The sequence below is a fragment of the Alligator mississippiensis genome, chromosome 2, assembly GCF_030867095.1.
Source record: "Alligator mississippiensis isolate rAllMis1 chromosome 2, rAllMis1, whole genome shotgun sequence".
NCBI classification, from domain to species: domain Eukaryota; kingdom Metazoa; phylum Chordata; order Crocodylia; family Alligatoridae; genus Alligator; species Alligator mississippiensis.
This window is the reverse complement of record NC_081825.1, coordinates 51,474,925-51,494,758: the sequence shown is the minus strand read 5'-3', so window position 1 is coordinate 51,494,758 and position 19,834 is coordinate 51,474,925. Positions and strand designations below refer to the sequence as shown.

At 42.6% G+C, this 19,834-nt stretch overlaps 1 protein-coding gene across 5 annotated transcripts in view; it reads left to right on the top strand.

The window, feature by feature from the left end:
* Positions 1 to 19,834, top strand: part of RBM47 (RNA binding motif protein 47) — a 142,533-nt gene that overhangs the window by 27,235 nt on the left and 95,464 nt on the right. The window contains exons 1-2 of one of the 5 annotated variants that reach the window (XM_019480784.2): positions 16,064 to 16,309; positions 19,652 to 19,805. The exons of 2 other annotated variants lie outside the window; for them this stretch is intronic. The gene's annotated coding sequence lies outside the window, so the exon portion shown is untranslated. Of the gene's footprint in view, positions 1 to 16,063; positions 16,310 to 19,651; positions 19,806 to 19,834 lie in introns of those variants that run through there. 2 more of the 5 variants (XM_019480789.2, XM_019480796.2) reach the window with 2 other exon arrangements.

The window sequence follows — 19,834 nt, the reverse complement described above, 5'->3', positions numbered from 1 at the left end:
GAATGGTACTTGAGGCCATTTTGCTTGGCACGCCACCAGCAGCCTGGGTTCTAGGCAGCTGCTGCCAGCCATGAAGCCTGGGCTGCTCCCAGCAGGTGGCTGGGCAGCTGCAAGCCCTGCTGCCGGCCATGTTGCAAGCAGACTGTGCTCCGTGGTTGTCAGCAGCTACCCAGAGCCTAGGCCACTTGCAGCCAGGAGGTTGCAAATATCTGCCCCGGGCTCTGGCATTAGTTCCATACTGGCAGGTGCAGGCGCGCTTCAGAGCGGACAGTAGGGGAGTGGCCTGAGGCAGCGCAACCCTGGCCTCTCCCCCACTGCCGGCACAGAGCTAATGACTGGGCTCTGGAGCCTGGTGCAGCTGTTTGTAGACATCCTGGACTCTGGGCAGCTGCAGCAAGCAGTGGGCAGGCTGCAAACAGCTGTGCCAGGCTCCACAGCTCCGGCATGAGCTCTATGCTGGCGGCAACTGCACTTGCACCTCAGAGCAGACAGTGGGAGGGCTGTGCTGCCTCAGGCCCTATCCCCACCATCTGCTCCGAGGTGCACATGCACCCACCAGTATGGAGCTGATGCCAGAGCCCAGAGCAGCTGTTTGCAGCCTCTTGGCTGCAGCCAGCCCAGGCTCTGGTAGCTGCTGCTAACCACAGAGCCCAGGCTGGTTGCAGCAGGGCTTACAGCTGAGCCTGACTGACTCCCACCTGCTCCAAGCCCAGCTCCAGCCCAGCCCCCCACCAGGATGAGGTTGGTGCTGCCCCTTGCCAGGAACACTGCACCTTTTGCTGTCTTAGCTGAGCGGGGTGGGTGGTTGGTTGGGCTGATGGGCAGGCTCTGGGCTGGGGCTTCGCCCAGCTGTGCTGCAGCCCGGGGGCTGGCTCCCTGGGGAAGCACAGGGGCTGTGGCAGGACCAGGGCTTTGTTGGGTCAGACTTTGTCCAGTGGCCTAGGAACCTGGCTCCATGTGCCTGCGCATCTGGTTCTTTGTGTTTGTCTGCCTCTGACTGGTTCTGTGCGTCTGTGTGCGCACACGTGTCTGGTTCTGGATGTGTGTGTGCATGTGTCTGTTCTTGGTGTGTTCTGGTTCTCTGTGTTTGTGCATATGGTTCTCTGTGTGTATGTGTGTGTGTGTCTGGTTCTCTCTCTGCTCTCCTTTTTCTTTCTCTCTCTCTCTCTCTCTCTCTCCCCTCTTTCTTTTATTTGTCTCTTTTTTTCTCTCTCTCTCATTGCAACATGCTCAACAAAAAAGGAATGCACAACAACAAAGGCAACATTTATGATTATTAAATATACTAATATGCAGTGTGTCCTGCAATGTACCTCCCCCTCCACCCGCTCCCCCGCCAAATTTTGTTTGTCTGGCATGCTAGCACTCCGGCACCTTCCAAGGTAGACATTGTGTTTTTTTTCTGCACTCCAGCCAAAAAATGTTGCCTACCCCTGATCTATTGGTTAACATGTGCCTGAGTTAGAACAGAGTCTTTTGACCCCAGATTGGTCTTGTCATCCATCTTTGTACCCACAGATAAAGCAATCTTGAAAGATGATCATTCCTGACTGCAAGGGATTGCCAATCTATTGGTTAAAGCACTCAAGTTAATTCCCTCCTCCACTAGAGGGGTTTCAAACCCATATCTCCCACCTCCCAGAATAGTGCCTGAGCCGCTGGTTTGTGGATCATTTAGATAGAGGTGCTCTGTACTCCTCTTAGAAATGAGGGCAAAAACCTAGAACTTGGTGTAATGGCAGAACCAGTGAAGAGGTTCCAATCCCAGCTGAGTAGACACTTTGCAGTCAAATGAACAGATGAAATCTCACCCCGGAGACTTTGCAATTTGTTGTCAGACTATAATGTTAGGGATATGCTGATAGTAAGAGAATCTAGTCTTGGGAAAATGGACCAGTATGCCTTTCTTTTGGCTGGCTAAAGACCTTGTTTTAGCCAGAATTTGTGCTAGCCTGTGATACAACTGACAGGATAGGCTATTTGAACTAAAGGACTCTTTGGAAAGATAAGATTATTCAAAAGCCTAATCCTCACTGTGAATTACACACAAAAAAACATTACTCTAGAAGTAGCTGTACTGCTCAAGATTAGGCCCTTGGAGTGTATACAGAAGTTGCTCTTTTTGCCATTTAAAGCGCCTTATTGCCATGACTTAACAGAAGTGCTTGGCTCTACAGCACTTTAAAAATGGGTACAGTGTTTTAAATTAACCTTTGTTGAATGAGGTATTAAATTTGCAGTGCTGTATTTTACAGCACTTTAGCAGCCTACAGTGCTTTAAATAACTTCTGTATGTTGGTCAAATTGCTGGAGATTCCACCAATGTCTCATGGGCTTTGTGAGCTTGGTTAGTGCTCCCCAGCATCACTAGGGGTAGCCAGGGAGCAGTAGCTAAACCTGCAAGAGCTGCCTTCTAGCCCCTGCGTTCTAGCCTGGAAAGTGCAAGGAGGCTCAGAGGCCTTCTTCTACCAATACTGCACTTTTGGCATGTTTAAGAGTGCTGTAACTTTATAGTGCTATAAAATGTGCTGTAAATTACAGCGCTGTAAAAGGTGCATGGAGCACTTCTCAAGACCCTGAAATGCTAAACCTAAGACTGCCAAAAGCACGTAATGGAGTGAATTGCCTATTTCTATTACAAATCAGTGGGAGTTGAATACCCAGCTCCATTATATGTTTTTGGAAATTTGCCCTACATCATCGTCTTGCATTACATTAGACCCGTTGTTGCAATTAGGGTTCCCTCTAAGCTGTGTAGCGTGCACAGGTGCGACTGACAGCACAGCATGGGTGCACCTGTGTGGCTGCACACTCCAGGCAGGTTAGAGGGAACATTGGTTGCAACTCAGCCTGCTTAAGTCCTGAATGGGTACAGAGGTCTAAGGAGTAGGGCTAAAATCTTAGACCTTAATCTTTGGAGATGCTGAGCAAACTGACAACTGATAGAAAGCTTGTAAATCCTAATAAAGTTGGTAGGAATTACTGAGTCCCAGCAGATGTACTTAGCATCCCTCAATGTGAGAATTCTGTGTTTCTTCTCATATTTCGTGGATACTTTTTCCAAAACCTTGTTTATTAAAAGAATAAATAGAAATATAGAAATCCATTTTGTTCTATTAAGGGTTTTTGTGGCATTCTGAGGCGGAGGGGGTTTGCCCCGATGGACACTTAGTCATTCTTTATCTTGATATACAGTGCAGATTACCTGAAATGAACCTATGTTTTAGTATTGTGAGATAATGATCAGGATATTTAAAATAGGACCTCTATTAATTTATTCTACAAAACACTATAAAATATAGTAGAGACTGATTCGATGCAAGAACTTTAAAACAAGAAAGCAGCTTTAATTTATTTAATGTTTGACAGAGATGTGATTAATTCAGAATCAGCAGTGTTCAAACTGCCTGTTCAGAACAGGATTTGCATATTTGCTTGGCAGTATTCTGAATAGCAAAGGAAAGGGCTCTTATATTCATTTCTAGACAAGTTAAGAGTATGGAATAGAGGTTGGGCTGCAGTTTAAATGTATAAAATCCTGTCATTAGCAAATACAGATTCAGGCTTAGATGTATCTCTCAAAATGCTTTTTCTCTACTTAAAGCTATGGATTAGGGCTGTGTGAAGCTTCGGTTGCTGATTCAGTTCGACAGAGATTCAGCCCAGTTTGGCGGACGAATCTCTGAACTGAATCAGGAGACCCTTTAATAGTTCCAAATCAAATTGGAACTCTCCGAATCGATTCAGAGAGATGCGATGATTTGGCCATAGACACAGCTTTAGATGTTTTTTCTACATACCTCAAGGTACCAGGCAGCTCGTGAACACTGAGATGGTGGGGTGGATGGAGCGCAGGGGAGTCCCTAGTGTACTCGGCAGCAGACCTGGAAGTGGACCAGAAGTGCTTGTGGTCCACCTTGAGGTCCGCTGCGGAGCACATGGGGGAGCCTGCCCCCCAGCTTGGCGACTGGTGCCTCCTGGGTCTGGAAGGGCACCCAGTGTCTCCTCGCAGCCGATTGTCAAGCCTGGGGGGCATGGGGGTGGGGGTCCCCCACGCACTTGGCAGCAGACCCCCCCGTGCTCCTGTGAGACACTCCATCTGCCCTGCCATCGCAGCATTCACAAGCCACACCTGGTACCTCAAGGTATGTAGAAAAAACACCTAAGCTGTGTCTATGGCCAAATCGCTGATTCTCTGAATCAGCGTCAAATCTTCAGATTTCGGATTCGGACAAATTGAATTGGGACAGCGATCGTAAATCAACTAATTGAATCACTGTCCTCTGATTTGGGCCAAATCCAAATCAAATACGGCCTGCTTTGTGCACCCCGAGTGTTGACCACTCAGAGGTCAGTTTGCAACTAAAGTTCATAATAAAAGGTCCAACTGGAACAGTGCAGTATCGGGGCACTAGTGTGTTAAACATACTGGGCCAAAGGGCCAGGTCATGTGGACTGACTCAGATGGATTGTTATTTTTACTTCTCCTTTCATTGCAGTGGTGTACCAATGAGGGATTCCCATTGTGCTAAGCACCACGTATACCTAAAGCAAAGACAGTGCCTGTCCCAGGGAGCATGGAGTCAAGAGTCGGAAACAAACTGCTGAGGGAACACCACACATGTTATAAGTTGCAAAAGGCTGAAAACTGTGAAAATAAATAGTTCAAAACCAGGCTGAAATGCTTTGATATTCATTGAAGAATTCTGAATAAGGGACATAGGCATGAAATTATTACTGGTAGTAACATTATTAGTATTGTTATTTTATTGCTATTATTATTATTATTATTATTAATAATAATAACAACAACAACAATAAAAATGATGATGACAGCAGCAGCAACAACAATAATAATAATAATGTTTGGATTATTTACTCTGAACAGCTTGCCTGGCCATTTATTATAGGCACATCTAGTAGATTCTTCTTATAGTGAAAAAGTACTCAGCAAAAAAGCAAATCCCTCTCTATGTGCCTTTTCTATCAAGGTCACCATGATAACAGAGGGCCTTTATAACAAACTATCATAACTTTTTCAAGTTCTGGGACCCAATCCTACATTCCATGCATACCCAAACTCCTGTTTGAAAAGAACATGGGATCACTTTCTAGGTATCTGAGGCTTTAGCCAGGTCTACAATAAATAAAAACATTTGCTGGCACAGCTATGTCAGTCAAAGATCAACTGTGACGGACAGGGCGCTGATAGTCATGGGAAAAAAAACAAAACAATGCGCTTTACCAGAAGAAGTAGCATGTTAGTTGGACCCAGCTCTGCAGTGTCTGTATAGATTAGGCGCTTCAGTGGGGCTTTTTGGCACTTTTATCTAAACCGATTTAAAAGTGCCAAAACCCCCCCACTAAATTACCCAATCTATATAGACATTGGGTGAGTTGGATCTAACTAACACAAAGCCTTTTCTGGGCATGCTGTGGGCTTGGCGCAGGGGCATGTGGACCTTAAAGTAAAGCAACTATTTTGGGATTTTTGTTTTACACGTCTATAAGCAGCCACATTGTTTAGTGCTGTGACACCTGACTGACCTAACTGCCAGCAAAAGCCTACAGTGCATACACAGCTATACTGGAAAATAGCCCTTTTGCTGCTCTAGCTTATTTTGCTCAGGAGTTGAACACCTGAAGAAACTATAACAGCAAAGCTTGGTTTTGCCAGTATGTACTGTATCAAAAGTAGAAGCACTTTACTGGTATACTAGATCAATATTACTCAGCCTTCCAGCTGCAGGTCAGATCCAGCCCAAAGTGTCAGCCCCTGGATCTTCCCATGGGTCTGGAAATTTGGTTTTGGAGGAACAGTGGCTGCATTAATTACCTATCCCTTTCTGCCCAGTTTATGGACCCATGGGGCATCCTGTAGGCCAGACCACTTGGCCCTGCACATTAGATCATGCCAGCTTGCAGAGTCCCACTGAGGCAGTATCAAAGATTCAGGATGGCATGTGACTGACTGCATCCGGCACACAGGGTAGGGTAACGTGGGGTTGGGCCAGGTTGTGGCCACATCCAGCACACAGCTGCATCCAGTGTGTGGGGTTGGGCCACATGTGGGGTTGGGCTGGCATGCATCTGGATGCAGGAACAGGGCCAGGTCACATATGGTGCTGGGCAAGTGTGTTGAATCTCATCACAGACCATGCACACTGACCCTGCACAGGATCTATCCCAGGGGCTGACTATATGGCTGAATAGGTTGAGCACCACTGTACTAGACAGATATCACTAAAATAGCAAAACACTCCCTAGTATGAACATGACTTTGGTTTATGGAGGTTGGACCCGATTTCAACCACCGGAGTTTAACTGGTGCAGCCTTGTCTAATGCGGATAAGGAAAGCCTCACAGCACTAGTTAAAACCAAGGCAAACCACTGCGTTGATCCCTGGCCTCCAAGGGCTAAAACTGGGACCATTTTCCAGTGTGGACAGTAAATTTTATTTCTACATTTTGGCAGTTTCAATGCTTTTTATATTATTCCTCTGTTTTATTTTAGTACTTTAACAGCCTCTTTCCTTGGTTAGTTTCTTAACTTTCCTGTATTTCCATTGAATTATTCATGAAGAATTCCAGCACTACTCCTAGCTGGAAGTGAATGCCCTCTGCAGATTTTACCAGAAGAAGGAGTTAAATGAAATTACTTCTAATCTCTTTATCCTTGTCACACCACTCTGCTATGCAGTAATACACCAAAGAATTTCCAGAAAGCAAAGGTTGGCGACTTAAAGTAGCTGCCTCCCTGGTTTTCATATTCTGTGCTGTAGGCATGTTATGCTTGTGGGTAAAAGGAAAGCAATTGTGGGGGTGCTGGGGGCAGCAGAAACATTGGAACTATAAAACGTGAAAGATTTCTTCTTCCTTATAGAAATGAGCCCAAACAAACCATTCCACTAGGAAGTTTAGATAAGGTTTTAAAAGGTTAAATTAAGGCAATGGTGTGACTTTATTATGGAAGATATCAGTAGTACACTGTTAATCCCTATTAGAGAAGTAAACCTGCAAAACAAATAACAGTATGTCCTTGAGCTCACCACAGTTGTGTGTTAGACAGGTTTTCACTCCTTACTGCATTGCATAATGTAGGCAAACACATAATGCCACGTAGCATACCAACTGTCCTTTCATTACTGGACTTGATCCTGCTCCCTTTCAAATGAAGGACAATATTCTCTTTGATTTACACAGCCACTGAGCCAGGCTGGGGCAAAATCCAGTATAGATCAGGAGTTAGAAGCTGAATAGCATTTTAGTAGAATACATCACCCTATTTCCACTTGGAAGCCATTCTTTCCTAAACACGCACACACTCTAACCACTACTGAAATCCCATGGCAACTAATGGTATTTGCCACCTGCCTGCATCCTGTCTCTCCTTTGTTAATAAGGCCTCAACTACTAGTTCCTTTTGAGATATTCAAAGCAAACTATATAGCAATTTTCTTGGCACACCATAGTTATTAGTCTTTGCAATACTGTATTGCATGTGTAATACGTATTGTGTGTTTAAAAAAAACCAACAACCATAAAATGTCGGTTGGAAGGAAAATGCAGCTGCTACTATTCAGTGCATTTGTGTCTTCATAATCTGTTCTATTATTCAGCAGCCTAAAAACCTACAGATTGCTTGGATCATCTTTCTGCAAAAAAGCCAGAAACTGTTGTTAAATCTTCCTCCCAGATTAGCAAGATCCTTATATACCAAATTTGAAGTTCATAGCTAGAGGCAGCACCAGCCCACACTAATATGTTGAAACAGAACATACACAGGCTGTTTCCTTACAAAATACGAGATGAGGTTCTCACAGCTATCCTCCTTCTACTCCATTTCCCTTATTAGGCTCTTGTTTAATTCAAGAATACAGAAAGGTAGTTAGCCCTATTAGTGTGAAGACAGGGTAGAGATGCACAAACTTTTGTGAGCCTAAACTTATTTCATTTGATTCAGTAAAAGGATATGCACAGCACAGTTTATCAAATAGAGAGATTTGTATGCAAAAGGCAGCAGAGGAAGGGTGTGGAGAGGGGGACAGTAGTGGGAGAGGCAAACAAGTGAGCTTGGGCTCACAAAAGCTTGAGCATTTCTGATTTAGTTAGTCTGTAAAGTGTCTCTACCCTGCCTTTTACCAATTAATAGAGTATCACGTGTTCCCAGAAAAGTTTCCCTGGGTAACTCTTGCAAGTAAAATGTCACAGAAAAATGTACCTATACAAATTCTTCTAAGAATTTTGTCTTTTCCTACATGCATACAATTTGCTGGGTTCTGGGTTTCTCATTATGACTTAGAGCCACTTATATTATGGAGGAAGAATTAGCTGTTGTCTGAAGCTGCAGAATATTAGGAACAGCAACTTCACACCCAACAACTCCCATTTATGCACAAAAGTGAGCAGTTTTTCAAAAATTGTCAGCAAGGGCTAGGCAAAGCTTTTTGTGTAGTTTATTTGCCAAAAAAACCCAACAACTCCAAAAACCCAAATAGTTTGGGATTCACTGAAACTATTTGCAAATTCAGACTGAGTTTATTGAATACATCCATCTGGGAAAAAAAAAATTTCTAAGACTTTGAAACATTTTTTTATGTCATTTCTAAATTAATCCTTTCAACTTTTTGTTTTGAAGCAAGGTTTTGTTTAGAAACAGAGCTTTTTGAGTAGGGGGTTAAAAAAGAGAGTCAGAAACAAATTGCTTCATTCAGCCTGAAATTTTTCATTTTTCATTTTGGTGAAAATAACTGAAGAAAAAAACTGCTTTGGGTTGACTCAAAAAGATTGTTTTTTAGTTTAGCCATAAAAACTCCGTTTATTCACAGTACTTCTGCTTCCAATTTTCCCATCTTCCCTAAGGCAGGCAAAACCTCAGTGCTGGCTTTGAGGGTTTCTGGAAAGCTATACTCAGTTGTTTCTGAATAGAAATACTGCAGACGTGGGATTCAGTCCTCCATGATCTTAGTATGTGAAGCTCAGTGGTATCATTAGAAATTCCTGGCCTTGACTTCTTACAGGGTCAGGCCTTGGTTATGTGGTATCTTCATCTTGTTTGGTAAGCTAATATCAGAAATGAAATGAGCCTGCTTGTGCATACATAACATACCCAGACCACCCACAAATGAGCTATCGAATGTGAGCCACAGAACTCACATCATGACTTCAGGGCTTTAATGACAATCCTGCAGTATTGCTAATAGTACTACTAAATGTAGAACAATATAAACCCTTATAATATGGTTACATACACGATAGGGTTTGGTGATCCCTTTCCACTACAGTTTTATTTTGAGTTGAGGAAAGGGTTTAGTTTTTTGTTTTTGTTCCTTATTGCAGATCTCTGTTTCTTTACTGGTGCTAAAAATATAGTTCAGTTAATATTCCACTTTGGGAGGCACCAATACCAGTTGTGTGCTTAGTCCATCCCCAAACAAAAGAGCCCAATGAATCATTTTAGGCATTGCTACCTGAAGGAGTAAACATTTCGAGGATGAGGCTTATGCAGGAAAAGAGATGGGGGGCTTGGTCAAGTCAGAAGCTTAGGACCTTTGGGATCTCTGTGCCACAAATTAACAGAGGCCTGAAAGGATGTGACAAGACAGAAATAATGGGTAATAACAGAGGAAGATGCTGAAGGCAGCTAGCTGTCCGCTGAGCCACACATCCTTACGTGGAAGTAAGTGCAAGAATTCTTGAGTGGGACTAAGATGAAAGTCGGTGCTGGGCGTGGGAGGAAGAGGATGTTCTATTTCTGCTTGTTTTCTGGTAGGGATGAATGTTGGTGGGGAGCAAAATACTCAGCATTCCACTTAGCCTTAATCTGTGCTGGTTGGGGAAGCTTTCAAAAGAATCTGTTCCCAATGGAACTGAACAATTAGTTTGGTTCCGAGCATGAAATATGGTTAAAATAATCATTGACTGGGTACTATTAATGAGACTTCATGGTAGCTTTTTGGTTAGTGATAGAAAATTGCTAACGCCTACAATTCAGGTGCTATATGTAATCATGTATTGAAATGCCTGCTGAGCCTTAGGATATGTACATGCTTTTTTTGCTTTATCACTAGAAATGGTTGAAATTATGTTGTCGTAAACTATTTTTGATGTTACTTGCTGTCACAACCCAAGGGTGTGCTTTTTGTTTGTGTGTGCTTCGGCACTGCTGAATTATTTCCCGCCACTTGTAGCTTTCTTTGCAGGGTGCATTTCTTCGTTGCAACACAGAAATGCACGTTGCAAGGAGTTCCCGCCATTTGTATTCAGATTTGTGCCCCACTGTTGGTCAGTTCTAAATTATTCCTTCGTGGCAGCTAGAGATTGGTTTGCTAGCCGTATAAAAGGCTTGAGTGGTTTCCGCACAAGTTGGAGGACTCCATGAGCATCAGGAGGAGGAGACTTCACGTCTCGTGAAGAACTCTAAGCGCTGCAGAGCCTATCAGACCCAGCATGTATCTCAAGAAGGCTATAGGGGTCTGATCAGCCTCTCGCCTCTCCCCGTCACCGCCTAATCCCTCGACGTACCCTTCCCTGCGCGCAAGTTCCACGGAGCCTAGCAAACTTCGTGTGAGTGAATCCAGAGCTCTGTCCGAGTCCTTAAACTGGGACTTAAGCGAAGTTTTCCTGGAAGTTTTCCAGCCTGCACCGCAACCATCTACGGTGTAAATAAACAATCTTAAATCAACCATTAAGCGTCCGTGCCTAATTCTAGCGTGCCGCCTGCCTTCCCCGACCCGGCGTGTCCGGGCTGCTGGCCACAGCCTGCTGCGCGAAAAAAGGGCCTCGGACCGCTCCCGGCCCGCACACTTGCTTATACCAATGTATCCAGTGAAGGACATACTAAGACTCTCTTGGAATAACATGAAGCATGTATGCTTTCTTTTACCAAAAGGATATTTAAAATCAGATCATATGATTTTAATCAAAGTTACTATTCAAGACAACAAAGACTTCTGTATGCAATATGAGGCACTTCCTTGTTAGATAGAAGTGTTAACCTTTGTGAAGTTTGTTTAATGAAGGCATACATGTGATTTACTGTCATCTTGTTAATTTTGAAATGAGAAGGATGTTACAGGTTCAAATAATGGGAGTCTTTTTGGCAGGCTGATTCCATTCGTCACCAATTTCATCAAAACCTGTGAGGGGTAACAATTTTTAAAATGAACAGAGACAACTTTGTTTCCTAGTAGTTATATCTACTTTAAATAACATAGAAACATCTAATCCTCTTAGCTTTTATGCCTTCACAAACAAGGATTTGTTTGCTAAAAACTTTTAATTAGTCCAATCACATGCAGTAAGTATTTAACAACTCTCAAGAACAACAGAGATATCACTCGCATCCAGCTTCTGGAGCTAATTCTAGGACCTTTTCATTATAAATTGTAGAATTCAGACTGCAATGTGAGTGACAGCTGACCCAGTTTTCCTAGAGAAATGGGTAACATTCCTAAGTGGCGGTTCTCTGCTTCCAAAGATAATTGCATCACCTTTCGCCAGCTTCCATTCTCTGTTCTCTAGCCAGAGTACTATCTCAATTTGGGTACAGAAAAATAAACTAAAGGAAGTAAGAATCTTACCCCAGATTTAGTGGGTGAGATGACTGTGGTCATTGAGGCATCTAAGCATATTATTAAGCAAGATTACTAAACCCAGAATCAGAACTGTGAAACCAGTATATGTGTCTTCACACATGGATGCATGCTGGGGCAGGGAAAGTAATGGTAATGACCATGTAGCCATTGATAGGGAGTGAACCCAGTTAAGAAATGGTCATAAAGAAAAAAGTCAACTATATTAAAAAAAAAAATGCCAATGAATGCTGCATAAAGGGTTACATTTGTATATTAATTAGCATCCAATTTAAATCCTAGATTTGCCAGAGAGATTTTTTTTGTTATACATTTAAAAAGACTTCTACCTGTTCTGTAAATCAAAAATGTGAAAAGAATCTATAACGTAAATACAAGCAAATTGGACAATCCACAAGGCTAAATTTGCAAAAATCGTATTTACCTTTCCAACATTTGCATGACAGGTGCCTAGCCATATAATTGCAGTTTTTGGTACTGTAATTGTTGTCTCACTTCCCAGGCAACAATCCATCTCACTAAGGACATACCCTTTGGCTGGAGAGTGTAATGGGTCATGTCTACTTCATGGCCTGGTGGTTAGAGTACTTAAGCAGCAGGTACAAATTCATACCCCTCTTAGGTGAAGGGTAGATAAAGCTGTCCCATAGTGAATACTGGAGTCTGGTACAGGACAGAGATCATTCTCAATTCAACAATAGTGGTGGATGCCAAAGTGTGACTTCTCACATGAATTTCAGCCTTTGTTCTAGAGATCCATTTTGCAAAAATGCATAGGATCTGATTTTCACAGGAGAAATCTAAGCAGTAAGGGTGCTGTAACACAGTGGGGTTTTGGATAGGCAGGCAGAAGATCTGCATGTCTGGTAACTGGAAGCAAGCCAAAGCAAGCTAGCACTAGAGAAGATCTGGGGCCAGCACACCTTAGCTAAACTCTCTGACAAACAACATTTGTGCCATGTAAATTTCTGTGTGAAATGCCCGTCACCATCCCTGAATATGCCTTTTTGTTACTGGGCCAGCCACCAATATATGTTGATGTAACAGGACATAGAATTAGCATGGGTCACTATAAAGAAGTCCATGCTTTCCTGGGGTGTTGGTTGTAGTCGTATTGGTCTAAGGACATAGGCAAACAAGGTTCTCTGGGTAAATGTGATCTCTTTTATTAGACCAACTAAATAGTTGGAAAAATTGTTCTTTGTAAACTTCTGGACACAAACACACTTCAGGCATAGGGAGAGTCTGTTAATGTTTTCTGTTCTCCTGGATGGAATAGAAAAAGCCAATATGCAAAATGCAGATACAATGAGGATTAGAGGCCATGGGAGACGATAGGTGTTTGACAGATAGGTGGGCTGGGGAGAGAGGGAAAATGTTGACCTGGTGCTAAGAAAAATACAGTGTCTACCTCATAAGGTGCTGGAGTGCCGGCATGCCAGAAAAACGAAACTAGGGGGTGGTACATGGCAGGGAACACTGCGTATTAATATAGTTAATCATAAGTGTTGCTTGCTTTTTTTATTTATTTATAGTGAATACCAGGTTTTCTAAAAATTCTAAACCTGGTGACAATAAACAAAACTTCATATACTGCCTTTGTTGTTGTGTAAAAAAGAGAAAAGAGAAGAAATAGATAAAAGGAGAGAGAAAAAAGAGAAGAAAAAGGAAAAGAGAAGATTAAAAGAGAGAAAAAAGGAGAGAAAAGAAAAAAAAGAGTGAAGAGAAGAAAGAGAAGAAAATAAGGGGACCTTGAGAAAAAAAAGAGGAGAAGAGAGAAAGAAAAAGAACAGAGGAAAAAAAGGAAAAAGATGGGGACCTACCAAATTCATGGCGGAAGTGGGCTACGCAGCAGCACTTTTAATTATGCAGCTTTCCCTTCATGCCACCTTTCCGCTGATTTGGTGGAGGAGCTGTACTTGTAGCTCACTCCTGATCAACAGAGATGAAAACTGCAGTTTTAAACATGGCACCGTTTTTATCTCCCTGCTGCTGGTTGGCCAAGGGGCTCCAGCAGCTCTGCTGCTTGCTCCTGACCAGCAAAGAGACCAAAACATTGGCATGTTTTTGCTTCCCTGATGATTCATCAGGGAAACACTTGCAGTTGCTGGGGGAGGAGGGGTTATTACACGATTTAATCCTGGTTTGGAAAGTAGCCCTAGGCTGGTAGCACTGAGGCAGGGGGAAGCCATAGGGCTGGGCTCTGCGGTGCACAGTGTGTGTTGGAGGTTGGAAGGGGCTGGGAGGGGGGGGCTCATGCCCTGCTCAGCTGTGCCTGGCAGCTAGCTCCAGGAGTGGGCAGGGGCAGCAAGGGAGACATCCTGTATCCCCACCTCACCACCCTGCAGCTCCCAGGGAGCACAACCACCCCATCCAGTGTAGGATCCCACCCCTGGAAGGCTCCAGGTCTCATGCCCACCTGCATGCAGGCTCCCCCGCTGCAATGGGTGCCAGTTCCCCATGGAAGGCAGCTCTCCCTAGAAAAAGAGAAAGTGGGGGAAGGGAAAGAGGAGGAAGAAACTATGAGAACTGGCTGACAGAGCCTGGCTGCCCTCCCCCCCACCCCAGGCAATGCAAGTGCATGGGCAAGCAGTGCAGGCATTGGGTACAAGAGGTGACAGCAGCTGCTGCTGCCGCTGGTTTCTCTTCCCCTCCTTGGCCCCCAGGCACCAGAGATGGAGTCAGAAAAACACAGGCAGGGATGCTGTGGCTGAGTTTGAAGTGCTTAGCACTGCCACAAACACAGGCATGGGGTGAACAGAACACAGACTGTGTTCTCCTGCCCTTTCCCTGGTACCTGTCATGGCACTGGGACCTGTGGCTGCTACAGAGAGCCTGGTGTAGCAACTTAAAAAAAATGTTTTCTTCACGTGTGCTGGGAGTTGCCTATCCCTGTGATAGAATGTAGCTGGTAAAATGTTACCTGGGGTTATGAGATGGCAAGCAGGTTATAATGTGCTATGTGTTGTCCAATGTTTATACTTAGTCCATGATTTTTTATATCCAGTAGATTTATGAAGTGAAGTTCATAGGCTTGTCTACGAAAGGTGTTTTGTAAATTTCCTTTCAGGATTATAACTCAGAGATTGGAGAGAGTGGTTGTCTTGTGAGAAGTGTGCACCCACAGGTAACTGGCAGACAAGGTTCCTTGGGTGAATCTGATATCTTTTATTAGACCAACCCAAATAGTTGGAAAATAATTATTAGGCAAGCTTTCAGGTTCAAAAACCCTTCGTCAGGCTAAGGAAGTTTCAGCAGTTGGTATGTGCTCTTCCTGGATGGAATAAAATGTAAAGAAGCCAGTGGCTGGGCTTGTATGCATACAAAACAGGTAGTCAGTGAAAATGTAGATTGAGGAGTCAACTATTTGGGTTGGTCTAATAAAAGATATCAGATTCACCCAAGGAACCTTGTCTGCCTATGTCCTTAGACCAACACGACTACAACCTACACCCCTGTAACACAGGTAACTGGACAATTTTGTCTTTGGTAGATTTTTGGTGTGTATTCCTTCTGGTGCATAGTTGGTTTCTCCTACATATTTGCCATTAGAGCACTTAGTGCACTGGATGAAATATATTACATTTCTGGAGGTGCAGGTGTAAGATCCAGGAATGGTGATGGTTCTGTTGTAGGGTATAGTTACTGTGGGAGTGGTGGAGATAAGATGGCAGGTTCTACATTTCTTGTCCCCGGCATGGTCTGGATCCATTCAGTGTGTTTTGGGCCATAGGAAGTTGTCTGCATGGGTTCCCTTGTTTGTGGATTTTAGGGAGTGTGTAAAAAGTCCCTGGGTTGGGTAGTGGGGGGGATCAAGTTCTGTAGTTTTCCTTGTAATTCAGATGGAAATGATTTGATGGTGGTTTTGAGTTTTAAGGTGAAAAGGGGAGTTGCATTTTCCTCTAGTTTTTCATAGGTGGTGTCAGAGTTGGCTTCTTTTATGTGATCTTCATGGTTAAGGATAACGATAGCTCCTTTATCAGCTGGTTTTATTACTATTTGGTGGTTGGATCTTAGAGATTCTATGGCTTTTCTCTCTGAGAGGGAGAGCTTGTTATGGTGGCATTCTTTCTTTACATGCTTTCCTGTATATTCCATAAAGTATATGCACCTTGGAAAGAGTACAAGAAAAAATGTGGACTAGATAAATGACCTGTTATAAGTAAGCAAAATGCCATTAACATCAGTGGAGCTGTGTCCAATATCACCAGTAGAAAATTTAGCCCTGTATATTCCAGCAAAAGCATAATCCAGCATGCTAAGCCTTGGTAGTGGAAAATTTTATCAGTGGAAGGTGCTATCTGCTTGTATTCTGTTATGAGGTCAGGATCAAGACAGTGCAACCCACAAACTGGGCAGGGCCAGGTGATTCAGTGCATTTCACAGGCAGGTTGAACTGGCAGGGATTCTACGCATCTGTGACTAGAATTTAGAGTAGCTCGTTCCCCAGGCAGAACTCTTAGGGGAGGAAGGTAGTGTGATAGCACGGTTTGTCCTGCCTCCGGAGGGAAGCCTCAGCTGGTGCAACTGTTCTCAGGAGCAATGAGGAATTTGAAACACCTGTGCTCACAGTAGGGAATGGGACACGAGTGAACGGAAACCCTTTTTCATTTCAAGATGCAACTTCTTCAAGAAAGTTAAGTCTATGCAGATTTCTTCTTGACTGGAAGTGGAATTTGACAAATAACCAGAAGGACCAGTGACCTTATAAATAAGTAAGCCAGATTTCATATTTATTTATTCCAGTATATATTCTCTTATTGCTGAGGTGTTGCTCTGCAGTTACACTGGCATCCATATTCTTGCTTGTAATCCAGTGCTTTGAGGTGTTACAAAATTAGTGTAACAGAAATACAATTATTATTATTATAGTAGTATTCACAATTTTCTTTCTGTATTGCTAAAAGTTTCATAAAGGCAGTGAGTATTTAAAGTTCCCTACAGCCCTGTTCATATGCAACTCTGGTTTTGTAACTGGTAGAGTTTGCCTAGACTTTAGCTTTGAGCTAACTGATTGTCAGTTTAACATGAGACATTTTATGCTTTTGTGAATGGCTAGTGAGGACATTCCCCCCCACCCCCCTGCACTTGCATGTTCTTTAGGATGCATTTGAGAAGGGTATTCTGGAAAAATCTGAAAAATTACTGCCTCAGCATAGGAAAGAATATCTGGAGGCTAAGTACGTAGAACAGTAACGTTAGCATGTGGTACAACGCATTCCATAATTCCCTATCACACAGAGAACTGGGAGGAGTCTTACTAGCCAAACTGGTTTCACAGGCATACTTACGGTGACCTGTCTTTCCTGTAGACAATAAAACAGAAAATCCACACCCCGTTACAGAAAGACCAACCATATAGTGTTCAGATGGGGCTGAGAAGTAATAGACCATGTTTAGTGAAAATGTTTTTTCAGCTATGTTACATAGGGACAAAAATTGGTCATTCTAATAAATCATTACAAAATAATGGTTTGGAACCAATCATTCTAATAAATGGATAAAAATCCATTAAAATATGTAGTATAGACAGAGCCAGAAAGATGAGACAAATTATAAGCAGAATTTCCATTTCTGATAAGTTATGAGACAAGTGAATGCTGGTAAACCATGAAAAAAAATAAAATAGGTAGGTGTTATGTGCCCCTTGTACTAGGGAATGGAAAGTTTGTGAAGTTATATTCAGTTACTAAGCGGAGTAGCAGTTCCTTTCGCATTTGCAAATAACAATAAGCAGCTGATCACAAACAATAAAAATGAGAAGAACTCCAGTTTCTGGCTGAAATTGCCTAGTTGAGCTCAAAATGAACAAGAACACATACCAGAATAAACTGATTGGAAGAACAGAAATTATAAAAGGGTGACTACATTAACAGATAAGTTTATGCATCTAAATAATGACAGGATCTTAGCTTTAATGGTGCATGGCTCAGAGACTGTAATTCACTAAGAAAATGGACCAGATACTTGCTACTACATGGAGAAGCATGAAGACAGTGATAATGGAAATTTCATGATTACTTCTATGTATGCAGTATACCGAATTCAACAAGCATCTCTGGGAAGCTTAAGTTGAACAGCAACAGTTCAGGTATATGATAGCAAGATCAACTGCAGACCAGAAGATATAGCCTCAAAGACACCATGACAGTTAATTCAACATTCTTTGAGTAAATAATATGTGGTAAAAGTTCACTTTCCTATAGGTCCCCATCTGGGCTAAATGTCCAGTATCTGGATCTGGGACAAGTGAATCTAGGTGCGTATCTTTGTCGACACCAGGGTGAACAGTCAAGGCTCAAATGGGAGGAAGAATCCTAATACGGATCAATGTGCAGTGTAGATACACTGCAAGATTTAGTTGAGACCAAAAACATCCACTTCTTCCCAAATACCTACTTAAATTTTAAAACTGAATGTGCTTCATTAAGGTGACTGCAATTCCTCTGTTTACTTGCTGTTGGCATTCATGCAGCATTATTCTATCTACACTAGTCCCCGTAAGCAGCAAATTCTGGGCATTCACATTCAACTAATTGCACCAGAAGTGCTGTGCTCAGATGGGATGTCCACTCTTACCACATATTATTTACCGGAGGATAAAGCAGAGAGACAGGTTTTCTAGAATACCTTGGCAGGATCCAGGAACAAAGAGCTAGCGGAAAACCTCTTCCTTCATAACTAGGATTGTGCAAGTGCACTGAAATGATTTGTGTGAATATGACCAAGTAAAGGTACATGTATATTCTGCACCCAACTAATAAATGTACAATGCCTGAAGATTTTTAGCACTGCTACTTCCTTCAGTGCAACCTGAAAGGACATTCTTCAAAAATTCCCAAGTTTGTTTGTTCTGCTGCCTTTCCCTGTGCAGAAGACCAGCACAAAACATGTACATTATGTGAGGTGAATGTGAAGTTCATTCCAAGACCCAAGCTACTAAAAAAACAATCAGTAGTTTAATTAAACCCAGATTATAACATTCGGCTCATCCAGTCAGGGCACAGAAACCATATCATGTAACTTCTGCCATCAGGATATCTCAAATTTTGGTGTGAAATAGTTGCAATGAATTGTTTGTATTAATAGACTTGCAGGGTCTGAAGGGACCTCAAGGATCATATAGGCCAATCCCTCACAGGATACAGGATTCATTATTCTTAAACCAGTCCAGACAGATTGATCCATATATCTAAAAAAACAGTCCTTAAGAAACACATATATATCATCCCTTATATTCACTGTTCCTTAATTGCCAGTGTTCTTGAGATATATTTGTGAGACACAGTTATCAGTCTTAAACAGAAAAAGCTGGTGAATTTAGCTAAGCAGATGTACTGTAAGAAAACTTGGCAAGTAGAGGAAGTAGAGGATTTAACTATTGTAATGCTACACATTTTATATGCAGCAATAGCCATGTTAAAAAGGAGTGTTGTCATAGGACTCAGGAGCACGATAAAGATATTTATCTGAAAGTTTCTTCCCCCTTTAGAGGAACAGGAACGATCTTTAATATTCTAATATGGGAGAGCAGAGGGAAAAACACACTATGACTAGAAAAAATATTTAAAATAAAAAGATAAGGAAACGAAAAGGGAAAGTTGTCAAGAACTGATGGGAAAGAAAGACAAAGGATCCATCAGAGGGGTAAGGAAGGCAAGATATCTGAGAGATGACAGAAATAAAAGAATAGTGAGGAAAGAGGTGGTGCAAATATAGAAAATGATGAAAGGGAAGGGAGAGATGACGAGGGCAAGAAAGCAAAGAAAGAAAAGAGGAGGGAGGGTTTGGAAAAAGGAAATGAGCTGAAGACAGGGTAGTCGATAAAAAAGAAAAGTTGGGCCACCAGTTCAAATCAGACTATGGAAGCCATTTTATTTGAAGGCATTCATGGATCCACCTGACAAATACCACCACCACTACCACCGCCACCATTTGTTCTGCACAATCCTCAGAGGTGGCAAATGCTATGCTAGAAAGCACGTACCTCAAGGGGTTTCTAGACAGATTTTTGCTGTAAGAAGAATAAGTTGGTAAGACTTTCCATTTATTTGCAGAATTTCAGCTGAGGAAATATGTCACTGATGCCTGTGCTGGATCATTAATAAAGCCACTACAAATTGGGCAAGAGAAGACTTGGGCTAATTCTGAGCTCCTGCTGGTGGGAATCAAGAGCAGCTCTCTTGCAGTTGGTGAACAGGTGTAAAACTAGTAAGATCAAAACTGTCTTGCTTGTCCAC